Below are 6,054 nucleotides of genomic sequence, written 5' to 3'. Positions count from 1 at the left end.
CTTATAAATACAAATCTTATGCTGCTTGCAAGTAGAACCCAAGGCCTTCCTTTGACTTTAGACTACAAGATATGTGTCCAGTTTATTTTTCCAGTTCACCTAAAAATAGCTCAGTGGGGTTGAGGTTGGGACTTTGGGAGGGCCAGTCCATCTCAAAAGCAGAAAAAACTAATAAAAACAAGACCAGGAACAATGTCGTCTTACCCCATGACTCAAGGCTTCACACAAAGGGGAGGCCTAAGAGCTTGTGGAGGAGGAAGTGACATCTTCTACTTTTAGGGCAAGCAATCAAGGGTATGAAAAAACAAAAAAGAAATGAGGAGATGGTCTTAAAAATGACACAGGGCTCTGCAGTGACTGCAACACCGCAACCATTAGAGTTACCAAACCTAAAGCCCGAACCACAGCCTACACCTCAGCCCAGACTACAACCAAGACTAGTTTATATTGTGTTTTCCTCCAAGTGTTCTAAAATGAAATTTGTGTACATTTGCTTTTTGGCTTCATCTGTTGAAAAAAAAAAAAAAAAAAGAGCTGTTTAGTGACTTGAACTGAGATGAAGGGTTAGACAAGCATGCAAGGGCACATTTGGATCCACTCCAATGGCCACAGTTGCCAGGCCACCATTGCCTTGTGTTTTTAGAGTATCTGTATTCTGTGTCCTCATGCATTTGCTGTCAATACATGAGTCACTGTTTGATGCAACCTAAGAGCTGCAGATGAAAGTGGTCTGTGGTGCTGAGTGATGAGCAGGTAACAGGTCTACTTCCCATGTGACGGTGCACATTCAATGCTTCTGTGATTGCCATTGCAGCCACTCTCATTTGTACCACTGACCCAGCAGATAGAAGAGATGTACTGTCTGTCGAGTCAGAAACACAGGATCATCTAAATTTGTATATTCTTAGTGTTTAAGTGTGTGTTTGGGTGTGTGTGTCTGAGAAGAAGCAGGATCATAAAGTAAACTGAAACTTATGCCAGCTGCAGGGGCTTGATAAAACGGCGATGAATGCACATATAGTATTCCTGCTCATGTCTCTCTGACACGCTCTTATAAATCTGTATGTTCCTCTGGTTGAATATCCAGCTGGGTGAACTTTTCTTTTGCTCTTTGTGTAAAGCTATTTATTGCCAATTAAGTCTGAAATAATACATTTCTTGGTTTTCTATTTTACATTCTTGAGAAAGTGCATGTGTTTTTTATAATGACTCTATGCCAGCAATGGCTGTCGCTTGAGGCACTATGTTTTAGTTTTTTTTGACAGCACAGTCACCTGCCTCTGCATCTGTCCTTTTCTTTATGTGCAAAATATCTAAACAACGTCCTTAGAAAAGATTGATTTTGCACTCCAAAGCAAACTGTAGCTCTAAGATGAACATTTTTGGGCATAGAATACCTTTAGTAGTCAAGACATAGTGTAACCATAAGCTGTTGATAGATTTAACTGGAGTGATGCTATTCTTAACCCAGAAAGTCCAAGTGGCTCAATATCCCAAAAATCTTTGTAGCTCTGGATAAAATATACAGGGCTCACTCCAGTAAAGAAACTTACTGACTATTATACAGACACCAATTACAATCAGATGAGTCGCAGTTAGGCCTTATAGCCATTTAAACCTTTGTGTGTCAACCTGTGTGACAACTATCAATCAAAACATTTAAAGAAATGCTAACTTTTGATAAGGGCTGTTTGACTGGTTTGAGTTATTACAATTTTAAAAGGGCACACATAATTGTGTGATTAAAAAATGGCTTCATACAACATGTCTCCAAATGAAATAACATTTTTTTCTATGTTAGTCATTCTTTTCACAAAATAAAACAAAACAGAATAGAATAGAATGAAAAAGATTTTTTTTTTAAAAGGTGAAGATCTCACATATTTTGCAAGGGTTAACTTATGACCAGATGAGTTACTTCTTGTCAACCTAACAGATAATACAAGACATTTTAAATTTCTTTGAGTTATCTAAAATTTGGTAAACAAAGTTAAAACTTGTAGTTAAAATCACTCTAAGTAAGATTAAAGTTAATTAATTGATTATATAATTTGAAAATAAATGTTTTTTTGTTTGTTTTGTTTTTTGTTTTAATCGCACAGCCTTTGGTGTTAAATAATAGCCCATATTTAGTTAAATCTCATTTATTAGTGTTGACATTGTGCTTGTCTTTTTCTCTTCTTATATTCTGTAGCGATATTAATCTGTTTGTAACCCAAGCTGCAGATTGTGTCTGAAAAAAAAAAAAAAAAAACACTCCAAAAAAAAAATCATTATATTGTAAGTGTAATGTTTTGATATGAATATCATAGTTTGAACCAGAACGATCGATACTTCTGTTTCGAAAACACCTTTGAACACATCAGTGACATACTTGAGGATATTTGGTAAGTGTTTGTTTTATGTCTGTTTATGGAAACTAGCTTTAAGATGTACAGTTTGGTCTTGGATAAATTTTGAAAGCGATCTTCGCCAACGTTGACCGATTTGTGTGGATAGCTAAGATAGCTAAGCTTTAAAAATACAAGCTTAGCTATCTTGTTTACTTAATGCTACATCTCAGGCAGGAGTTGGCTTGTTAGCAAACATTAACTTATTTTTATAGGATGAGAAATGTGTATTTTTTGCTGTGGTAAGCTGTATAATGTGTCAAGAAAATAACTCTTTTTGTGGTGTTTTGATTTGATTCTTATAGTTTGAATCAGAACTATTTTACTCCTGTCACGAGCCAAAACAACTCAAACACCAGTTTTATGCGGTATCTGGTGAGTGTATAAGCCGGATATGTTTTATGTCTATTTTCTCGAAACTAGCTTTAATTTGTGAATTTTGATGTTCGTTATTTAAACGATTTGATGCCACTTCACGTCTCCTGGGTAAAGTTATATAATATTTCTGTGTCGTGCCAGCGCATTCGAGCACCAGCCAGAAGGGGGATTGATAAAGTAGGGGGGACCAGGTATGTAACCCTTTTGCTTCAGAACCGACATCTCACTGATTGTTTTAGTCAGAGTACTCAAACTTTAATGCGAAGTACCCACATTTTTTTAAACCACAAATGGCACCAATTCAGACCTCTGCAAGAATTTCACATAAGGTAATTTCAAATAGCCTACATGTTGGTTCTTTGTTATAACATAGCCCACTACTGGGGTAGGTTGTGACACCGAGATTAAGAAAGTTTGATATTGGACATTCACACTCGTCGTCGTTTCACTCTCCAGGAAAAACACATATTTAAACCTATAATTTCTTCTGGCCATTTTATTTATCAATGTCAAAGTAACTTGGCAACACAGATACTCATAGTCCTTTGAAATATATCCTTTGTGTATTTTTAAAATATTTTTGAATTCCACAAAAGGGCATGTAAATCAATTACTCTCCCCGTCCATGTGACTTATCAATGTCAAAGTAACTGTGCAACACAGATACTCAGAGTCCTCACATGCCACAAGAATCTTTTTTAAATATCATTTGAGTTTTTTAAAAACAATTTTTCAGGCTCTTAAAACACAAATTAAAACTAAAAAATAAGTCTTGTGGCATGTGAGGACTATGACTATCTGTTGTAACAACTAGACAAAAAAACAACAACAAAAAAAAAAACAGAGGTCATGTGCCTCAAAAAGAGGTTTATTGAAATAGAACAATCCAGAACAATGTCGTTGTCATGTTGGGTTGTTTGCACTGCCATCATGGTTTGGTTAGTTGACCCAATGCACAGCCATATTGGACATCCCTGTATGTTACCATTGAATGGATGGAGATAGAAGTGCATGGTCAAATATAGTTCTAAGATGTAATTCAAATCCAAATTCAAAAAATTTGAAATAAACTTGATTGGCAGGATTTTCTTTTTCAACATATTGCTCGAGAAAACAGTTGTTACCAACTCCCAGTTACAGAAATTATACCAAAATAATTGGGAAAAACAGTATACTCAATACCTTAGTACATGTTATAATGTCTGAGATCTCTTTAACCACTAATTTCTATATCAACCAGATTCAACCAATTATAATCAGCATCTAGTGAGTGTCTGACTCTTTAAGAGCTATTTAATTACTGTTAAATAAGCATCTTGAAATTCTCTCTTTAATAAACTATAACATTCTAATTTGTTGATTGATTGAGTTTCCAACTCCCACTTATGGTAATCATTGTCATTATTTTGGTTTAATTTCTGCATTTGGGAGCTGGTGATGACTTGTAGGCCATTATTTTGAAAAACAGATCTTATTTTCTCAGATGTCTTTTCTGCAAATAAATGTTGAAAAACTACCAAAGCATATCAAAGCTTATTGAGGAGGACAGTAAAAAAGAGAGAGATATTGTGGAAAACTGTGACTGGCTGTAAGATTAGAGGGAGGATCTATAAAAACCTCAAAAGAATCAATAATAACAGAACACTTCCTCCTGAAACGTTTTCTTAATTGCTTTGGCATGGCTTTTTGCAACCTCTTCTTTTTTCCTGGCCATTTCACAAGTGGTTTCGCTCACATAAACATGACATTGGTGACATCAGTGAACAGCATCCTTGAACAGGGTGCAGACTTATGCATCATTTTGTACTTTGCCTCACTCACACTTACCTGCTTTCCTCTGATTTTTTCTGCTTTCTTAAGGTTTTGGTTAAGCTTGATAATGATCTCTGAGGAAAGACATGAGGGGGGGCAGCAGGATGTTCCCCCCAACCAAGTGGAGCCGGTAGAGAGAGCCGGCACTGAAGAACAGCAGCTACCCTACCCAGACCTGCCTCCTGTGGTTCTTGGCCTTGATCAGACCAAAATACCTCGAAGTTGGTGTCTACAAGTAACACGCAGTCGATATCCTTTTCAGTCCAGCAAATGTGTGTCTCCTGGTAAGACTAGATATGGAAGAGCTAGACTTGATTTCATAGAATATCTGTGTTCATGTTGCTATCTTCAGATAATTTCAGGCTTTATCTTTTGAGTCTGAACTCCTGAGCATTTCAGCAGTCTCTAACCAGGTGCCTCTTACATGAGGATTTCTGTCATCTCTGTCTGTGTTGAACTTAACCCATTCCTCCACATGGTTTGATTACCTGTCCAGACTGATGGTCATTCTCAGCTGTGTGACTCTGTGCATTGTCAAGCCTTATGAAGAGCTAAATATCTACTTTGAGGTCAGTGTTTTCTCTGCCTTGTCAATAAATGTACAATTACTGCGTTACTAAAAGTAAGAAGTACAGTAGTAAAGTCAGAAATCTGTGAATGCTAATTCCTGCATTGTTTTGACTGTATTTTTACTCTTACTCACTGATTTTTGTGTCAAGATGTGCGAGGGTTTTATCCTTGCTTACTTCTTTGTGGAAATGATTGCTAAAATGATGGCCCTGGGAGGTGGTCGCTACCTTGGCAACAATTGGAACAAGTTTGCTGTCTTCATCAACTTTGGAGAGTTAGTAAGAAGTGTCTCTATGTTGTCTTACATCTGCGAAAACTATTTGCTGTTAAGCTCAGATTAAGGATAAAAAATGGTTTTGACAACATTTCAATGAGGAATTTTACTGTAAGGTTTTTGCACCACAAGTCTGTGATGTTTTATTTTCTGTGCCATTGGTGTTTGCCCTTTAAAAAAATAAAATGAATAAATATTGACTGTTAAATATGATCTTCCCTCATTGCATCATCTGTTCCTCTAGATTGTTGGACTACTTCCTGGGCTACTTCAGCCCTCGCTGGCAGTTTTTCCAAGTTCTCCGGCCAATGCGACTGCTGGGCAGACTACAAAGTAAATGCATATATCATCACTTTTGAGACTACTTTGTGTTCTCCAGTTTTCAACACTCTGTTGGTTGAAATAGTGGTTTTCTAAACAACTTATTTTGCCTATTTTCTGCAGGTTTGCGAGTCTTGTGGGCAGTGCTTGTGGAAACCTTGCCCATGTTTTGTAATGTTTTCCTCATCATCATAACAGTCATCCATGCTTTTGCTGTTGGGGGCGTTCAAATGTGGGCGGGTCGCCTACGCAACCGCTGTTATCTTGGAGAGGATATTCCCACGTAAGGAAACATCTTGGTCTATTCTT

The sequence above is a fragment of the Halichoeres trimaculatus genome, unplaced genomic scaffold (genome assembly GCF_033239565.1).
Source record: "Halichoeres trimaculatus isolate MK-OKI-2021-1 unplaced genomic scaffold, fHalTri1.1 fHalTri1_scaffold_1, whole genome shotgun sequence".
In the NCBI taxonomy this organism is placed as follows: domain Eukaryota; kingdom Metazoa; phylum Chordata; class Actinopteri; order Labriformes; family Labridae; genus Halichoeres; species Halichoeres trimaculatus.
The sequence above is the reverse complement of the archived record's forward strand: the minus strand, read 5'-3'. Positions refer to the sequence as shown.